Source organism: Cupressus sempervirens, chromosome 2, assembly GCF_028749045.1.
Source record: "Cupressus sempervirens isolate cs-2001-9-10 chromosome 2, ASM2874904v1, whole genome shotgun sequence".
NCBI classification, from domain to species: Eukaryota; Viridiplantae; Streptophyta; class Pinopsida; order Cupressales; family Cupressaceae; genus Cupressus; species Cupressus sempervirens.
The window spans coordinates 28,497,758-28,520,017 of NC_143119.1; positions in this window are offsets into that span (position 1 = coordinate 28,497,758).

A 22,260-nucleotide genomic window follows, 5' to 3' on the forward strand; every position below is an offset into this window, starting at 1 on the left:
ATGTATAGTCAATACATGTGATGGAAATGGTTGTAGGTCGACAACTTATACATTTAAATAACCATTAATTGAAATGACCAAGTTTGGCCATAGATGGTGGATAACTTTGGTTTTGAATGTAGGGTTGACTTGTGATAAAGTTTGGTTGGTAGAAATTACTACCTACCAACACTCCCCCCTAATTTCTACCACTTTTACATTAAAAATGGCAATATTCATTTTATCTCTTAAATAAATTTTTCTCTTGTCCTTAATGCCTTAATGATTATATCTCTAACTTTTTATGTTTAATCTTCAAATCTTCAGACGTAACGATTCCAAACATGGTTAGTGATTCTTCTCTCAGCATTCAAGGTTGTGACCTTTGGCAGTATGTAATGATTTGATATATATTTTTGTAGCAACTTCTAAATGCCAATCATGGGTTTTCAACTATGATGCCAATATTCCTTGGTCAAATTAATTGATGTCTCCCATAGATCTATTATGACATAAAATAATGGTCTTTCTTCAACAATACAATCATGAACAACTTTCATTTGTCACAAATGGTGACAAGATCCACTAGTATTATTGATTAGCTTCATCTATCACAAATGGTGATAGAATCTACACTTGACCTATACTTTATACACTAGCACCCAAGATCTTAAATCTGTTCTAATAAAGCTTGTAGGATGTGGATGGAGTAGATAAAAGATAAACACACACTCAATGATAAACATTCAAATCATTAAGTGAAACACAAATACTTATTAATCTATGCTACAACACTTCATGCTCATCAACATTACTAAAATCTATTACAAATTTTGAAAATGCCACAACATTGTTTATCCACTCAAGAACCACAATGATCAGATAAACATATGATGTCTAAGTGTTGATACAATGCCTCCACTTAGAAGACTAGCTACAATACAGAACCCTCTATTCATATTACAATGTGCAATCCATACATGTGTTGGAAATGGTTGCAAACTAGTAGCCTATAAATTTAAACAACCATAAATTGAAATGACCAAAGTTGGCTATGGATGGTGGATAACTTTAGTTTTAAATGTAGGTTTGACTTGTGAAAAAGTTTGGTTGGTAGAAATTATTCACTAGTTAATGCCACATTGATGACTAAAATAATGGGTCAAGCCAATGAGAAGGCCACCTCATTTTTTCAATATATTCTTTGTTCCTTTCTTTTGTTTCAATTCTTACAATTGCAAGTTTTTGTTTTAGTTCCTTAATGTATCTAGAAACTATATTAGTGAATATATGTAGTCGCTAATGTTAGTGACAATATTATTGTTCGTTATCAATAAAAACTTGCAATAAAATTCCTTGTTTGTACCACCCAAATTTGTGATTGAAGATATCTACAGATTTTGTTGCAAGAAACATGATGCTTTGCAAGTAATGTATAGTCACCATTTTGCTGAATATTTACATGCCATTAATAATTTTATCCTTCTTATGAAAAACTACAATTTTCATCAAATAAATTTATATCATGGTCTTTCTCATTTTCATAGGTGCAATTTTTTAAATTTCAGCATTGTTCACATTTAGCGTAATGTCCCTTCTGCCAATGCACTCATATTCAACTGCTACATGTGAATGGGAAGGGTTATAATTTTATTGAAGAGGGTGCCATGTAGTATTTGTGGGAAGTAGTTTTTCAATCAAAAGGTTAGTCTCATATTTAATGATTTCATAATTTGCAAGCATGTCCACCATGAAATCTATAGAAACTGAATTCAACTAGAAAAAGAAAATAGAATAAAATAGAGAAGGTTGTACAAACCTCCATTTCCTTTAACATCTCCTCCTATATCTGCATTTCACTTTTTTGTTTATTCTACAATTTTGATCTAGATCCACATAATGTTGCACAAAAAGAAGATGGAGGAAATGATTATAGGGTTGGACTTCATGCCAACCAAATCCATTTGTTTGATGGAGCCAACTATTAGAATGCTAAATATATGATATGATTATATTTGAATCTTAGTTATGATATACCATATTAGTTCAGGATCACTACAAGTGCAATAGCATTGCCTGATGTATTGGTAATTATTTTTCAAATGTAGCAATAATATTATATCTCAAATCTAATGAACTCATTATATCTCTCATATAATATCAATAGGTTTGTCTGACTAAAGCTACAAAACATTAACATTTTAAACCATCTTTTGATCTCTAATTTATGATTAGAATACTTTTATTTTCTAAATAAATTCTTTTGGATTAAAATTATTATGCATGCATCCTATGTACACAAGATATTATCATTGTCCAATCTAGGGAGAGGAACTAATAGTTGAGCAAAAATACTTCTTTCTTCATAGAATCTGATGTGAAAATATCAAATCATTGGCAATTTTTCATGACAGCTTACTTGACAAGTATTCTCCTTATAACAAAGGTTTCAAGGCCATATTATCTATTATGACATGACATCAACATTATTTTTACCAAATTTTTGAAAATAAATCAAATAAAGGCAAGACCAATGGTCATATTAAAGGAAGACCCATTCCTCGATAATTGATATGGTGTTACATGGTTGTATTCTTTCTATTACAAAGGGATACATTTCATTCAATTATGGATAGTCATTATTAACAATAAAAATTTAATGATATTCTATTTTCTTTTTTCTCTCTTTCATTTGAATGATGGATCACAAAATATGATCCAAAATATTAGTGGAAAAACTACACTTAATCAAATTAAAAATCATTACAAGAAAGTATTTTTATACAATTTTTTTTTTTTAGCTGCATACCTCCATTACAAAAAATGAGACATTAAATAACATAAATGTTAAATCAACAATCATTTACTTCAATGATTCATATTCAAGAAGTTGCTCTTTTCCCCTTAGCTCTAGGTAAAATGTTTATCTTTGTTAAGTGATCCTTGACCCATAGTTGGAGTTGCACAAGCATGTCTTTGAGTGGAAGATGTACTCAGGTCTTATACTAAGGTGGCTAAGAAATTGTTGTAATGGAGATTTGATTTGGACTTGTCTCATGTTTTCTATGATTGTTGTGCTTTCATGTTTTTTTCTTTCTACAAATAAGGATTAAAGTAAGTTTGATGAAATTGATTAACAATGCCTTAAAAAGGTTAAAATTTTATAGAATATTAATTTATACTCCCCTCACTCTTGATATTATAATTGTTCAACACCTAGGGGGGACCGCTATCAAGAGACCTTTTAAGGGATGAGGTTTTCAATTGGTGGAAGTTCTAGTTGTAGGGGTTCTTAATGCTTTAGTGTGATTTTTTTGACTAGCTTTGGCAATTTCTCCTTTCTACTTTGAGAACAAGGAGAAAGATATTGTAGAGAATGAATGGTCTATTCTCAATGCCACCTTTGACATCTTTATTATATGAAGAAAATTGAATGGTTGATATCCTCCTCTTTTGACCAGTGCTTCTCTCATTACTTATGCAACATTATTCTATCATATTATAAATTCTATAGGCTCTTCAAATTTTAGTCCACTAAACTATTCTTATGTAAAAAAAATAAGCATTTTACTTTATTATTAATAAAATGACAATTTTAATAAAATGGTGAGACACATGCAAGAACCTATAATACAACAACAACTTGTGAGCCTCTTATGTATGATGCAATGCAAGGTAGGAAATTCCACAAAGGAGATGTCCAAACCCCCAAAAAATAACCACACAATAGAAACACAACAACAAAACAATAATAATGCAAGATATGATACCAAATCACAATTCTTTATTCATAGAAATAATTGATTACATGCAATATGCCCAGCTATAAGGCCTTCTAGGTTAGGACCAAATACAAACAAAAATTACAAAATTAGTTCTGCAAGATCTAACAAGATCCAACTTACAAACTCAATCCTAGCTAGTCTAGATACTCAACTAGATAAGAACACCAAGAAGAATACACAATTGTACACTCAAGCCCACAAGGAAATCATCTGGTTCTCAAGTCATAGCCTTAACTCTTTAAAATTTGCATCTACAGTTCATCCCCTTCTCCAAGTTGGAATGATCACTTTTGCCTAAGACTCCACAAAAATCCTTACTTATACCTAGCTAAGCCACAAATTAGCCCAACTAATTACAAACTAAATTAAATGCCTTACATTAAATATAGGTTGAGCCACAAGTTAGCCACAACACAAAATTAAATACCCATACATAAATTAAATGCCAAAAGTCAACTCACTGACAACTCAGCATGAATAGAACCAAGACCAATACTGGCACTCAGCACATACAAGAACACTCAAAAATACAAGATTGCTATAGTAACTTGGCATCCAATAGGAGCTATAGTAAACAGTTCAAGGATCATTCCTTTCTCTTTGATATCCTTATAGGTCTGCAAATAGTTCATGGTCATGTGGTGAGCCAAACTGGGATGGGCATTATCAATAAACATTTTCACCACATGGCGCTCTGGCAAGGTGCAGGATATGCGAGTGGTAAGGATTTTCCATCTTTGCAAATATTCACCAAGACTTTCTCCACCCTTTTTCTTGGTGTGGACAAGATCAACTATTGATAGCTCTGTTTCAACAAGATGGGCATATTGGGATACGAATGCCTCAGATAATTTAGCAAAGTTTTTCATTGTGCCATAGGGGATTCTATATAACCATTCAAAAGCTGGTCCAACCAAGCTTTTGGGAAAAAGGTGCAAAAGGAAGACATCATTGTATGCCACATCTTGGCAGTGCATGTAAAATTCTTTGATATGTGTGGCAGGGTCTCCTTCTCCTCTGAATTTGTCAAATTTGGGTAACTCAAAGTGTTTAGGAAATGGTGTCATGGTAATGGCTCTGTCAAATAGGTAAGGACACACATTCTCAAACTTGAATGTCTTCGGATCATTCCCTTCTTAGATGGCTTTCAGAGCTGTCTTCATTTGTTCCCATTCTGAATTGATAGGTGATGGTTGGGGTGCCCCTAATGTAGGAGTTCCTTGATGTAGGTATGTGCTGGATGGGGCCACTGAATATGGATGTCTATGAGGGATTTGCTGATAGGGATTGTACATTGTTTAGACAGCTGCATGGTGGATGATGGGTTGTTGAGGGGGAGGTGGTGCATATTAATGCATGTGCTGCGAGGCTTGCTGTTGATATGGGATTTGAGGTTGGGATTGAGGAACATAAGTAGGTTGTGGGATAAATGAATGGCTTTGTGGAGGTAAGGTATAAGATGGTTGTGAAGCTTGGGGAAAGGATTAGGGGGCTTGTGGGGTTTGACCAAGGTATGTGGGCTATGCCCCCATTTGGGATGGTATCTGCAAATAATTGGTGGTTGGCTAGGGTGGTGGATTACCTCCTAGAAGTGGCATTGAAAAGTAGATTGTAATAGGAGGTAACGAATTAGTTGGTGGTGGAGGTGGTGGGAATTGAAAGCTTGGGAATGGAACTGATTGGGTTTGATAGCTTGCTGGTTGGATTTGGAAGCTTGGTAGAGTGGTGGCAGGAGCTTGGGTCACTTGAGAGCTTGGCAAAAAATTGGCAGTAGCTTGTGGGATTTGATAGCTTTGTGGAGTGAAGGTAGTAGCTTGTGGGTTTGTGACTGATGGTATTGAGCTCCCAAGACCTAATGGAAATGATGGGATTGTGCTTTGGGCTATGGTGAAAAAGCTGGGGGTGATGAAAGGTTGATTACTTGGCCCCATGGGTGGCATCCGTGTTGTATATTGCTGAGGTTGGCCAAAGATGCTAGCACTGATTTAGGAGATGGGTGGATTTGGAAGGCTGGGTTGGGGAGCAGTAGCAGCAATAGTGAAGGGGTTGAACGGTGAGGTGTTTTGGGTAAAGGGGGTTTTGAGTGGAGAGGTCTAAACCAAGGATGGAGTGGTGGTGGCTGGGTTGGCTTGCGGCATGGAGATTTCAACTTGGGTGGATGATGGTATGTTTGGGTTTGTTGGATCATATGGATTGGCTGGAGGCTCTTCTTTTGGCATATATTGAGGATAATTTGGATCATAAGAGCCTATGGATGGTGGCAGTTGCCCAAACAATGGGTGAGATGGATCTGATAATGGAGGGGGTCTTCCAAAGTCAAAGGTTCCTACATTGTCCCTTCAAAAATTAGCCATGATTGTCTCTTTGTTCTTGTCTATGATGGCTTTTACCAATACTACATTTCCTGGTTGGTTCATGAAAGCTTCAATGTCAGTAGGTGATGACATAGCTTTTTTTGGGCTGAAGGATGGCTGAGTGCTCAAGGGGGGTGAGGCTATTCGATCTAAATGATAGGGCTCCATTGTTTCTTTCTTCTTGGCTAAGTGAGTGACGAGTGGCATGAAGATGCAGAAAGTTCCTAGGGATGAGATGCAATAAATGTTGATGGATGCAAAAGGGGGGGAGGCTTTTCTATGCAAATGATTTCCTAGGTTGAGGTGAAGCTATATGATAAAACCTAAGGACGATTGGGTTGGGGATTCTAACTTCAAAGATATGTTGCCAAAGCACAAAAGGTCTGCTTTCCTATGTGCAAGCTTGGTGGTGATTGTGTCAACTTAAGGATAGACTGATGATCCTTTAGGAAGACCATGAGATTGACCACTTGTGGATCCTAACCTTTAGCACAAGGTGATGAGGGATAACAAGTGACAAAGCTAGATTACCCTAGACAAAGCTCTGTCAAAGGGATAACCTTGGTGAGATTGGTGGATTTGGAAGATTTTAGGAATGGCAAACTTTTGGCAAGGTGACCAAAGATTTTGAAGGCTTGGATGTGAAGATTTTGGATTGCTGGCTAGATGGTCTAATTCTAAATACAATAGACAAGCTAATAATTCTTAAGGGGATAACCTAAGATGGCTGGCTTTTCTACAAAGATGACTCTAGAGTGAAGCTTATCCAAGAAGATGTGGAGAAACAAGGGTGTCTAATCATAGAAATCATGCCTAGTTGGTAAGGCATAAGCAAGATTAATTCTTGGATGTTGGCTAAATTTGATGGTGCACTCTAACCAGGCCTCTTGAAGTGCTTCGTCGATAGCTTTGTCCTCTACTTTGTGGAGTTTGGCAATTCGCGAACCTGGTGTTATTTCTTTTCTCTTGGCTGAAAGTTCTTGGTATGCTAGAGATGGCTTGAGTTTGACTTTGTGAAACTTCTATTTGGGTTTGGGTTGTTGTGACATAAATTCTTGAATTTTCTTAGCTTTGAGAGATCTTAGTTGTTTTTCTTTGACTCGTTCAACTTCTAAAATAGGCAGTGACTATGCTAAGTGTGCCCTAAGCTAGGATTGACCAAGTTTGGCAAACATTCATTCAACAAGTAAAATAAAATTAAGCAATAGATAGGAACACCCAGATAGAAGTTTGTGGTTCTCAGAATGTGATACTTGTGCCGAGGAGTGTGTATGTTCTACAAATGTTTTGATCAGTCACTTCAAACACATTAGCATCCTAGATGGTTGTCTTTTAGGCTAACAGTTGGTTTAGCTAGGGAGTCCTCGATATACGCAAGGTACGTGAGGCCCAAATCCGTAGATGAGACCAAAAAGATGTGACACAGTCGAGAGGAACGGTAACCCACTTCTCCTCTTTCACTTCTCAAGGGTATAAAGTTCCTTGAGGCTTAGCCCGAGTGACAAAATCTTGATCCCAAGAGAGGTGTCTTTCGATTCACCTCCCGATTCTTATACTCTGCTAGAACGCTGGAGTTGAGGTCATCCAAAGGGTGATGAAATCCCCAAGTAGGCCTCCTAAAAATAAACAAGGTTTTGGATCCTAATCTTATGCACCCAAGATGGCCTCGAAAGATGACAAGGGGAGAGAAGACTTGGATGACCTTGGGCTAAAAGAAACGCTTGTTCTTTTACCAACTGACTCTTATGTGGGCTAATCTAGACTTTGCAAGCACTCATGTTTAAGAGACAACTTTCAATTCCAACTTGAAGCACCAAAAAAAGTAAATTGATCAAAGAATGCAAATAATAAGAAGAGTTAGGGTCAACAAAAGCAAACTCGTGTGCTCGGAGGCCCTCCATGTTAAGTATCGATTAATTTTCTTTAAGGCATTCAAGATTGAGTGTGAGTTTGTTTTAAGCTCAAAACAAAAGTGTGTGAGATTCAATTTCAAGCTCGGGCCTGGAGGCTCTCCACGTCAGTTGTTGTTCTATTTTAGTGCCCAAACTTGAAGTGTGATCAATTTAATCTAGAGTTTTGGTCATTTAAGAATTTTGATAAAGTTAAAGCAAATGTTCAAAGACCAAGTGAGTTAGTTAGATTGTGGAACATTTAACACCTTTTTCAAGTAGACCCATTCCCATAAATGGTGCTAAGATTGCAACCAATGGTTGAATTGATGGGTGATTAGAAAAGAGGTGAGTCCAAGGAACTGCTCAAATTGATTTTTGTAAATTTTTATTTAACTTAACAAAGTTTCTTAATTGTCTAAAAATCAAACTTTACCTAGATTGCATGTGAAAAAGAGATTTGTTTTGTTCAATTTTAGAAGATCCAAATGAAGTGTTTGATATTGCAATGGTTAATTGATCCTTGGCATTCAAGATTGGATTTTTTGTTTTAAGCATGCATTCCAAGAAAAATTGATTTTAATCCATGGCATTCAAGAGTGTGTTTTTAGCAACATTCATTCAATGGAAAATGTGTTTAACCATTCAAGTTTATTTTAGCAACATGCATTCAAAGACAAATGGTTAAACATTCAAGTTCATTTTTTAGCAACATGAGAACCTGCAAGAAACATGGTTAGTTGTTCCATATGTGCTCCAACCTGGAATGAGACAAAAAAAAAGAAATTTAGTTAGTTACCCAAAATCTTCAAAAATGAGAGCTTAACTATGAGAAAAAATTTTAAAACTTTTTTTTGTTGTTCATCAGGCGCAGACACCAAACTGCAAAGACGTTGATATGCGGAGATGCTAATCTATAGAGACAAAAAAGGAAGAGGCGGAGATGATAGATTAAGTTGGCGGTGGCAGAGATGACATTCTACATTGCAGAGACGATAGTTTGATGGTTGGTGGCAGCGAAGATGACAGTTTGACTAATGGCGGCAGTGGAGATGATAGTTTAGGTTGCAGAGATGACAGAGTAGCCGACGGAGGCGCTGATCTAAGGAGACGATAGTCCAAGATGCGTAGATGATAGTCAGACATGCCAAACTGTGGAGATGACAATTTGGTTGCAGAGATGATAGAGTAGCTGGCGGAGATGACAGTTTGCATGTGCAAATGCCAAACTGTGGAGATGACACTACACAAAAAAAAAGCTGAAAAACATGGATTTTTTCGAAATTTTTTTTAATTTTTTGTTATTTTCAGATTTTTGAGGGTATGAATTCTTCCCAAGTGCATTCTTTAACCTACAAAAATAAGCAAAACACCCTCACAACACACTCAAACAACAACAAACATTAGATGGTTAGTTTAAAACAACATATAGATAGAAATTGATGATTAAATGACCCATAGTGGGGTCCCACCAGGCGTGCCAAAATGTAGAACAAGATTTAGTATGCAAAGAACATTAACAATAAAGTAAACATTCACAAATAAAAACTAAATTCACATATATGTTTAGACAAAGAAAAGCAAACAAGAAGTGCAAACGTCAAAAGAGAAAACACTCCATGCTTTCTTGATTTTGTAGATGTGTCCTTTGATGTGGATGTATGCTCAAGATGCTCAAAGCTACTTCAATGGAGATGGGTAATGGAAAATTGGTAGCTTTGTGAGCTCTCAATTTGGCATTATAAGGGTATGGGTATGGATTTTGGCTCTCAAAAGGGCATGATAACTTTAGCTAAGGGATTGTTGTTGAAATGGCTTGGGATGGGATTCAATTTATAGGCCAAGGGGAGGGATGGAGGGCTTAGATGCAAGGATGGGGATATGGTTAAGGAGGGCTAAGATGCACTCAAAGGGGAGCACATGGATTGTGCTTGTTTAGCACCAATGGGAAGGTGACACTTGTCACAAGGAGGATGAGTGTGAGAGGGTAGGGTAAAGGGTTGGTTAAAGGCATGATGAGTGGGGTTGAGTATGTAAGAGAGATGTAAGAGGAATGAGTGTGGAAGAGGGAAGAGTGTGGAAGATGGATGTAAGAGTCATGAGTGGGCTTGTAAGAGTCTTTTATAGTTTGTAAGAGCACTCATGAGTTGGTGGTTGGGATTTTTGAGGGGGGACTTTGGTTTGGTTTAGGAAAGTCTTAAACTTGTTTAGGGAATGTGACATCATTAAGGGGTGGATTAGGCTTGGGTTTAGGATTAGATTAGGGATGTTAGAGATGTGCAAGTGGATGGCATTAATGAGGGTGGGTGAGTTAGTGGCTAAGCTAGGTTAGCATGGGTGGATGGGGTGGATTAGGCTAAATAGAGGATTAGGGATAGGTTAGGGGTTTTTGGATTTGAGGATTTTATTTATCAAATAGATTTATTTAATAAATGGAGATTTTTGGAATTAGATAGAAGAATAGGATTTAATTGATAAATAATAGGTTATTTGATTTATCAATTAGGACTATAGATGATTAATTAAATTAATCAGCTAGGGGATGGTAAACGATTAATTAAATAGAAATTTAATTAATGATGCCTTTAGAGATAACTAAATAGGATTACCAAAGTAGTGTAATCAAATTTAGGTGTCTACAGGTACAAGGTATAGGTTCTGGCCATTACTTTACTTTTTTCCACTCTGGAGAAGTCAAATGATGTGAGGTCTATTTTGTCTTTAAAAAACTTCATACGTTCCTCATGTTATTTGACAGTTTCCTCTACATCAAAACTTCCTTCTTTAAGAGGGCTAGGCAAGGGTGAACCAATAGACTAGAATTCTCTTTCCACCTGCTCTAGCAATGCATTGAAATCTCTTTCACAAGATTATATTCTTGATATAGATAAAGTGTAGTTTAACACTCTCCAGACAATATTTTTCTTTAGACCTTGAATTAAACTTGCATCTACATGTTGTAGTAGGTTCTCCTGAAGAAACTTTTCTAGCCTAAACTCCTCTATTTCTACTAGCTAAGACAACATGGCTGATAATTTTTCAACTTCAATTTTCCATGTCCTGGATTGAGCACAAGATTCATTTACAGTAGCTCCTACTAGGGAAACAATCTAGTGCAAATTTTGCATAAGTTTGGAAACTTGATTTGTTACCAAACTGATCCAACTAGACATGGTGAACATTGTCATTTTTCCTTTTTTAGATCTTCTAACAGTTGCTATTTTTTGGGAGCATCAAAATCAAAGGCAGCTTGTGATTGATTACCGAGAAAAAAACTTTGTTCTTTTAAGGATTTTATGTGCTCTACCATCACATTGTTTTTAGCTTTCAACCTTTTCTTTTTTATTCCATTCTTTTGTGACTACGACACAATTTTTTTAGTGGAGGATTCCACCTAGTGCTCCTTTGTTTCATAGTTCATTATCCCTAGGTTAGTGAGTGTAACCCTAAAATTGCTCAAATCCAATTTGTCCACTCCCTCCTTATGATTATAAGTAGCCACCTCAATAATGCTTCTCATAGTTGCACTATCAAAAGTTATCCTTGAAGTGCTTTTGGTCCTCTTAGGTTTGGGAGCCTTTTTATTGTTCTTTCTTATAATGTTATCCATAGGAAAAGAAACTAGAACTAGACTACTTTTCCTATTTACTAAGGCCATAAGAGAATTTAGAGTGGTAGCATCCTGTCATAATCTAGTAGCCCCTTCTGGAGTAGTTGTGGGTGTACCCTCAAAGGAGATGAACCTACTATCATCTTAACTCTCTAGCTATTGTCAATGAGTTCTCCACCTTGATCCTTGCCTTGCTCACTGTCAATCTGAATAATTTTAGGAGGACTTAATGGAGATGGCATTTTAGCTCTCTTGCTGGATGGTTTTCTCCACAAGGGGACGATTATGAGCCTTTTTCTCAAAAAATTTAGAGGACCTTTTGCTATCTACAATGGGGAGACCAGTATTAGAAATAGAATCAGCCTTGATATTAGCAAGGGTGTCCTTTTTCAATTTCAACAAAGATTTTTTCCTTTTAAACACATTAGCTATTATTTCAAGGATATCATCTTCTTCCTTAGAATCCCAATTTATGGCAATATTGACAAGTTCAATTTCCTAAGAGGTTAGAATATATGTTCCATCATCTTCTATACCTATGATATCTATTCCCAAGTTCAATTAAAACAAGATAGTTTGAGAGATAGTAAACCTAGATAAACCTCTCCTTTTTACGTCAAGTTCATTTGTGCAGTCTTCCTAGAAATCTTCCATAATAGGAACATGTGTGATTTTAACCTAGCTATCAAATAGACTATGGATGATGTCTTTGTTGTCAAATTTTTTTCTAGCTTGATACATACCAAAACTAAATTTAACTAGATCAGAACTTATACATTTGGCATCTTCCATGCTTCCACATGTTAGCTTGCCTAGTTTAAGTGGAAAAAAAATATCACAAGCTTCTCCCACTGAGAATTTATTTATCACAAAAATTAGTTACCGTGCTACTTCTACTAAAATAAAACAATCAAAGGAAAAAGGAAGCCACATAGGTTATTCATCAAAACCTCCTATTCTCAAATATGTGAACCTTGGGAATCAAACATATAGCCTACCAAAATATTGGACAAGTCTTTGGGACTCAAGTGAAACTCTATGCTGCAAAGAATTCCTCATTTTAAAACACTACTTTCTAGAGAAGACATCATGAACTCTCTTAAAATCATTTAAAGCTTTATCTTTATACAATAGGGGGCAATAGCTATATATGGTGATCTCCTTAGTCTAGGATTCATGTGGCAATTGTTGTAAATCTTGAGTGGTAGCTAACATGTATATCAAGTTGGACATGACGAATAAATCTTTCTTCAAATTTAGGGAACCTTTCAACTAGTCTCTGAGGGAGCTAGCAATTAGTTTCGCCCAATCTAAAAATTGTGAACCTTCTAACACAATTTGAACATAAAAATACATCCAATTTTTGAAAATAGAAACATTAGGGGAAACACAAATTCTATGTAATAGAACCATTATGTCATAAACATCAACAGTCATCAGGCTTTTCTTCAAGGTTTTGAGTAACCTCGAACCACCCCTATAGAAAGCCTCTATCCAAATTTTTGCTATGACATTTCTATAATCATTGGCTTTCTTGGAAAACCTAGCTATAGACAAGGCTGGGGTGAGATCAGAAAATTGTTGCTCTTCCAAGTGAAATAAAATTCACATAGTCTCTCTATTGATATCCAACAAGAAACTTCCATCCTTCTTCAGTATATGGCATTTGGACACATTATACATGTGTATGCATTCTTGAATTAGCTCTGGGCATGGGTAAGCTGGAGGAAAAGTGGAAGCCATGAGTAGGTTTGTACCTAATACCATAGTATAAAAAGGTTGAGCTAGCCTTTCACACAATCTTTTTGAAATTCTTCCCAAATCAACCCCTAATAAGTCTGTATCAACTATAATGGGGGACCTACATTGTAGGCTATAGGTGTTCCTAAATCAATGTAATGTAGACTTCATGATTTTTAAGAGCTCTTATATTTGAATAAAAAGTAAGGAAACAACCTCAAATATGATTTATCCCATAGGGGAGAGGAAGAAATAACCAAAAGATGAAATAATTACTTGGAAGACGAGGATTGTTTCAATGATGAAAGAATGTTGGTTTCCTCCATTTCTATCCTATGACTATTTTTTTTGAGCAAAAAAAGAAACTTAATACCTTCCATTTAAACAAGAAAACTTTCCTTTAAATGCATTTTGTAAGGAAGGACATGACCATTAGTTTTGTAGTGGACAGAAGTAATTTTTAACATGTCATGAAGGAAAGATGATAGGGTGGAAAGGGTACTAGCATTAAATTAGGACCCAAGCACTTTAAATGATTATCATTCTTTACATGTGTCAAATCTTTGCTTTCCACCTTGAATCAAAACTCTAGCACATTTATTAATGACAACCTCACTTGGTGATTAATTTCCTATACTTACCTTTCAAATCATAATGCCACCCACAACCATGTTAATCATGACAAGGCAACTAGCTATTGTGTGCTTCATGTGCCACATGGTCATGTAACATGTCAAGTGCATCCTCCAAGTAAGGTTGTCTTGATGAAATGTAAGAAGTACTGAACCTGTGAACTAGTTCCTTTGGTACAAGAGGTTCAATGTGGATTAGTGCCCTTTGAACTTGGTACAAGAGGTACAAAAGGTTCAAGGGGTACAAGGAACTTGTTCATTATAGCAAGGCACCTTGTAAACTACAATAAAATGATGCTTTGAAATAAAACATATTTGGTTCAAGCTAGTTATAAAAGGGAGACTTGGTCAATAAATTATCTTGAAAAAGGGGGCAATGTGGCAAAAAATGAAGTTGAATAAATATAAGAAAACAAACAAAATTTCATTTTTGGGTTTGACAAATTGACAAAACCAATGGTTTGAACTAAAATGCCAAAGACAAGAGAAAAAAAAAAGCAATGAGAAAAAATGGCGACTCTAAAAAATATGAACTAACACTCCCTCACTTCTAAATTGTGTTCACCTTCCAACTAGCCAATCTTATAAGGATAATGATGTCTCACTATCTTCAAACCATGTTTTTGAACCATCTCCTCAACAACAAGGTTATCAGAACTACCACCATCTACAGTCACCTTGCAAACTTTACAACCAGACTTACAACAAGTCCTGAACAAACTAGTCCTCTGACAAGGATTCAATGTCCTCTCACCAACTAGTACTCACCGAGCCAACAAAATTTTCCCTTTCTTAGGCTGATTGTCTTGAACTACAACCTCATTTACAATAGTAGTTGTCTTGCTAAGTGGACATTCAAAAGATCTATGCCCTTCCTTCCCACATCTAAAATAATTACCTCTAAATTGACCTCCACCTATCCTTCTAATAGATTTAAATTAACCATCAACACCTAGTTTTGCTTGTGTCAAGCTATCCTTCATCTCCTTCCCTCCAACATTACCTTGACCTTTTTTCTTCAACTTATCCTCTACCTTTAGGGCATACTAATAAGCATCCCCAACTAAAGAAATATTCATCATACCAACCTCATCCAAAATATTGAATCTCAAACCATTAATGTATTGAGCTACTTTTTCCTTTGACAATTCTATACATGACTAGAACAAATAGTCAACTTGTAGAACTCCTCGATATAATATTTCATAGTCATATCTCTCTATTTCAGATTCTACAACCTTTTAAACAACTCAAGTTCATAATCAACAAGAATGAACTTAGAATTCAACTTAGTCATCATTAATCTTTATCTAGAGATCTTCATTTCACCTTCCTCTTATCTATCTCTTTACAATTCATTCCATTAGAGAGTAGCATGCCCTTTTAACTTAGTTTGTGCCAACCTTACTCTAAGTGAATCTTCAATATCCTCAAGCTCAAAGTAGTCTTCCAATTCACCAATCCAATCAATTAGGTCTTTAGGAGTCCAAGTACTTGAGAAATTAGAAACCTCCATCTTATGCTTCAGCTTTAATTAAGATCCAAGTCAAGAAAACTAACTGGCCCTAGTTTCGATAGCTCTCTCCACATGATCAGTTCTATCCTCACCACTAGATCTAGCAACTTCAAAGTATTCAACAACTTCCTCATGCCTAGGTACAAGACATTAAGCACTCACAATCTCAACAATCATGTCAGTCTTCATCAATGAAATCTCAAATCTGAACTTTGCTCTTATCTTTTCTAAGATCATCAATTTTCCTAGGGTCCAATATTCTTGGAGACATCTTCAAAAATTTTAGAAAACCCTAAGCAATAGATCTACTAATCCAGAAGATCAATCAGCCACAAAATCAACCTTCTCTACAAGTCTTGGTGTAAACTTCCACAACTTCAGTTATCCATCAACACACTCAGGAAAAACTTTTCTCTGATACAATCTAATGCAGTGTAAGGCAAGAGGTTCCCCAAAGGAGATGTCCAAACCCCCAAAAAAAAACACATAGTGGAAACAAAACAACAAAACAACAATAATGCAAGATCTGATACCAAATCATAACTCTTTATTCATAGACAAAATTTATTACATGTAATATGCCTGGCTATAAGTCCTTCTAGGTCAAGGCCAAATTCAAATAGCAATTACAAAATTATTTTTGGAAGATCTAACAAGATCCAACTTACAAACACAATCCCAGCTAGTCCAGATACTCAACTAGATAAGAACACCAAGAAGTATCAAAAATTGTACACTTAGGTCCACCAAGAAATCCTCTAGTTCTCATGTTGTAGCCTTAGCTCTTCAAAATTCACATCTACACTTCATCCCCTTCTCTAAGATAGAATGATCAATTCTACCTAAATACTCCACAAAACCCCTTAGTTATACCCAACTAGGTCGCAAGTCAGCCCAACTCATTACAAATTAAATTAAATCCTTACATTAAATATAGGTCAAGCCACAAGTCAGATACAACACTAAATTAAATACTCATACATATATTCAATGCCAAAAGTTAACTAATAGACAACTCAGCATGAATAGAACAAAGACCAATACTGGCACTAGGCACATACAGGAACACTCGACAACATAGGATTGCTATAGTAATATGGCATCCACTAGAGCTACAATAACTTATCATCCATTAGAGCTATGGTAACACAACATCCACTAGAGCTACAATAACTTGGTATCCACTAGAGCTATAGTAACTCAACATACACTAACCAGCTCACCAGCAACAAAAAATTGGATACCACTGGCACTCCACTCCAACATGTATGATTACGAGAAAGCCTAGGATGCTCCTGCATCAATGTAGGAGGTCTTATATTCAAATCTACATAAGATTAACACATAATATTAACTAGCAACACACTTCTGATGTGCAATAGGTATGTCAAAGATATATTGAAGATCAATATATATATAGGAGTACATAGAGGGAAATGATTTTGTTTTTTTTGAATAACTCCATGTCTCTCTCTAATTTTTTCTATAACTCCATCTATTTCTTTATAACTATTTACCTTTCTATAGCTTTCTTGACATCTCTAGGTTTATCTAGAGCTCTCTATCTTGTCAAACTATTACAAATTTCATCATTGTCAATCTCTGCAAGAGACTTTCTAAGAAAGTGAGAACAATTAAAAGCTCAAGAAACTTCTACTTAAGGAGACTTTAATGAATATTTTATCCCACTTCATCACCATTAGTGCTATAGTAAAATTTACTTCCCCATTTAGTCTACAAAACATAGTAACATATAAGTAAAATTCTCCAATAGAATTTAAATACCAGCCCTATTTTCTATTACTTCTAGCCATCATTTCACTATTTTTCACTCTCAAGAAATAACATCTCTTTGATTCATCATATTATTTTCTTTAGTGATATCTTCACAATAGTTCTTAGCCACACTTTGGAAAAATTTCATTTGAAACCTTTATGCTTTGGTAATTATTTATACCATGTCATATGCCTTCAAATAGTTCACATGTTTTGATTGTGATCCCACATATTATAGGTATAGTTTCGAGGGAACCTTCAATATTTGGTTGAATCATTTTGATGAAAGTCCATCCCTATTCCATACCATCAATCATAGTAAACACAAAGAAGATATTTGCAAAGGTTTTTGATTTGGAATCTATGCATACTGCTATATCCTAAAATCTTTTAAAAGTCTTTTCACCAAATCATTATGTCTATTTCCTATGATTATATCATCCTTGACATCATATTTCTCTTAAGGGTCCTAACAATTAGTCCATAGGTATTATCTATGCAACTTTAAAAACATTCATGCCCAATTCTAATGCTTCCAAATGCGTATAAGTAGAGGACAATGATAATAAAGTTAATGAAAGATAACTATATATGCCATTGAATTTTCCAAAAATGAATTAACCCATTTTCACCAAACCATCTTGTGCACTCTAGGAAAATTTCTTTCCATGGAGTAGTACTACTTCTTTGAGTTCAATTGGACAATCTTGGGCCACCTATTGATTTCATATTTTGTGTATGTCTGACAAGTAATTGAAAGTTTACTATTCCTTTCAAAAAACCCACTCTATAAGTTGGGTTTGAATATTCCTATGGTTTCATAGGTAGATATGAATAATGTTGGAAAAACTCATAGAAGTATCTTATCTAAGGGGAAACACTTTATTTCTCTCAATTACCTTTATGTGATTTATATTTTACTTGGCTACATAGCCAATATTGTCATTTTGGCATTTCTCTTTTTAATTGGTTGCAAAATATCAACACTAGTATTTATACATTTTTCATGTCCTCTATAGACATTACTCTATGCCAAATTGTTGATCATGGGTTCTCATGCCTTATTTAACCATCTTACCATGGCTTTTTTTTTATAAATGTACATACCATTCAATCATCTTCATTCACTACAAGTTTTAGGACTAATCGTGTGATCCATGAGTGGCTATCAAACCACACGAATCACTTGGTTGGATTCAATGCCATACTATTTTTGATGTCATCATCTATTCTTCCATGCCATCATTAGTTAGCCAGTCTGGTACATATCATTAGTCAATCATATAACTTGTTGTACATGATTATAAGTCTATTTAAAATAATGATTTAGTTTTAAAAAATATACATATGCTTAGAGATTTGTTATTTTTAAAAAGAAGTGAAATTAGATAGAATTCAACATCATGACTAGTCACTTGAGTAAAAGCTCAACTTATTTCACCCTAATGTTTTTCTCCTACAAATATGATACATTGATCATGGGCAATATCCAAGATAATGATGAATGATCCAATGAATGAAATGAACCCATATTATCCAACATAATGAAAACAATGATTGTCTACATCTTTAGTTGTTTATAGGAACTAAAAATAATGATTATTTTTACAATTATATTATAATTGTTTTTATTTATGTAATTAATATTTCTTATTTCTTAACATTCTAGTTACTAGTTTTTAAATTTTTGAAAAGTAGATATTTTCTATTTCTTCTTCTTTTATTTTTATACATATATCGCTATATTTTTAAATAGTATTTTAAATCCTTATTGTTATTTCAATATTTTTAGGTAATTATTTGTAATTTTTAAGTCTACAAGTATTTACAAAATGATTGGACATATTTTTTTTAAAAATAGACTATTATAATTAAATGACATCATTTCATCTATGATTATTTAATAGAAAAAAAACAAATTGAAATAATTAAAATTGAACATCCACAAAATTGAATGATTTAAACTAAACTATACCTAATTACAACAAATAAGAATTATTGGATCTAGCTTAGACCATTGATAACAATTAAAACAAAATTATGGTAACAACTAATATGATTGAAACTAAATTATGATAAGAAATTAGAATGATTGAAATGGAATTGTGACTATTGACAATAAATTGAAACAATTGAAATTCAATAGAATTGACAGGAACTATTTCGCTTCAGCAAGTAGTCAACTCTAACATCTACAAATCCTGTCATTGTATGAAATCAATTCAAAGAAACCAATCCACCCACTTGTTGGTGACATAGGTTTCCAACCTATCCTTTTTAATCTCCCTTGCCCTTTTGCTTACACCAACTACTTTATTTATTGTTGTCTTCTATTGGAGAGTTCTAGACCTCTCATTTTGTAAACTATACTTCTAGATTATTAGGTTTAGGTTTAGGGTGTGTCGGTTAAATTATTTTCTAGAAGTTTGTAGATATTTTGTCTTCTAGGCTAATGCTAGATTTCTCTAGAATATTGTATGCTTGCTTATAAAAAGGCAATATGTACTCATTTTAGATCACGGTGAATGAAATATAATATATTTTATTCTATAGTAGCACATTGTGTTGTTTTTTGTTTTTTTAATTTTTCCTCTACCCATCCATCAAATTTCTATCAGAGCTGTAGAAAATTTGGGCATTGTTTTTATGGGCAAATGTCATTGTGGGTGAAGGTTAAATGAGAGAAAAACTAAATATCTAAGGAAGTGATCATAGTTGTTGTGTGAGGAAGGAAGAGAAAGTGTTTGTAGTTGTTACAAGAGAGAAAGCTTTATTGTTAAATCATGGTAGAAACCAGTGGAAGTATTTCACAGCCACAAATTCCAACTTTTAATGGAAAAAATTATGATTATTGGAGCATCAAAATGAAAACTCTTTTTCATTCTTAGGATGTTTGAGATTTAGTTGAAAGTGGGTTCCCTAAACCAAAAAACCAACATGCATATCAAGCTCTTTCACAAGGTGAAAAGAATTTATTAAAAGAAAATAGGAAAAAGGATGCTAGGACATTGTTCTTTATTTTGTAGGTAATGGAGGAAGCAATATTTCCAAAGATGGCTACTACCACAAGCTCAAAGCAAGCATAGGACAACTTGCAATCAACATACCAAGGAACATGAAAAGTAAAAAATTCAAATATACAAAATCTTAGAAGAGATTTTGAAAATTTACAAATAAAAGATTCATATTCAATAGACTCATTCTTCACTCAAACAATGGGGATAGTAAATCAAATTAGAACTATTTGAAGAAACCCTTGGGGATCAACAAGTTGTAGAGAAAATACTTAGAAGTCTACCAAATAAGTTTGATTCAAGAGTTGCAGCCATTGAAGAATCTAAGGATATGTCCTTGTTATAAATAGATAAGTTAATGGGTTCTCTCTTATCACATGAACATAGGTCGAATCATTTGGGAACTTCATCATTGGAGAATCCTTTCAAGACTCAACTTTCATTTGAAAGAACAAGAGGAAGATTAGATTATAGTAGAGGTAGAGGACATTTTACACCAAGAGGAGGAAGATAAAATCCACAATTTGAGAGTAAAAGGCTAGAGTTAACCTCACTAACCCATTTCACATCAATAAGAGGAAGGGGGAGCAACCATCCTTACAACCATCATCAAGGAGAAAGGTATGAAAAATCTAACAACCAATGTCATTATTGTAATAAATTTGGGCATTTTGTATCTGAGTGTAGAAAAAGACAATATGACATGAATAGGAAAATGACACATTTTACAAATGAAAGTCAGCCCAACACTAGTAAGCAAAACACCATCTTGATAACATGCAATGTTGCACAAAAGAGTTCTAAAGAAGTATAGTTCTTAGATAGTGGTTTTATTAACCATATGAGTGGTTCTAAGGAGATATTCTTAAAAATAGATGAATCAATAAAATTAGAGGTTAAGTTGGGGAATGATCATTAAATTTCAGGTAGGGGAAAAGGGTCAATTAGCATAAGAACTAAGAAAGGTGAAGAAAAGGAGATTCATGATGTATATTATGTTCCTAGATTGCAACACAATCTCATTAGCATTGGGCAACTAGTACAAAAGGGATATAGAATACATTTTGAAAATGGTGAATGCAATTCTAGATAAAAGATCAAGCAATAGACTGATTGTAAAAGTTGAAATGACTCAAAATAGAATGTTCCCGCTTAAAATCCAAAGTGAATTATTCTTAGAGCCAAATGAATTGCAAAAAGTTAGTACAAAAGGGATATAGAATACATTTTGAAAATGGTGAATGCAATTCTAGATAAAAGATCAAGCAATAGACTGATTGTAAAAGTTGAAATGACTCAAAATAGAATGTTCCCGCTTAAAATCCAAAGTGAATTATTCTTAGAGCCAAATGAATTGCAAAAAGTAGTTGAATCTACATTCAAAGCTTGACACAAAAATGAATCTTGGCTATGGCATTTAAGGTTTGGTCATTTAAACTTTAAAGGGTTACAACTCTTATATAAGAAACAAATGGTCTATGGGTTGCCATCAATAGAGCCACTTAAGACAACATGTGAGAGTTGCATTTTGGCAAAGCAACATATATAAAAAAATTTAGTTGGAAAGTCTTATAGAGAAAAACATCCACTTGAGATAGGCCATTCATATCTTTGTGGGCCAATGCAAAAATCATCCTTAAGTGGAAAACTTTATTTCTTGACATTTATTGATGATTTCAGCATAAAATTTTGGGTTTATTTTGTGAAGTATAAATCAGATGTATTTTCTATCTTTAAAGAATTCAAGGAAAATTTTGAAAAAGAAAGTGGATACTCTATTAAAACATTAAGAACCGTTCAAGGTGGAGAATACATATCAAATGATTTTATTTTTGCAAAGAAAATGGCATATGGAAACAATTTACAGCAAGTTACACTCCATGAAAAAATGGAGTAGTGGAAAGAAAAAATAGAAAAATTATGGAGATGACAAGGAGTATGTTAAAGGAGAAACACTTACCAAAT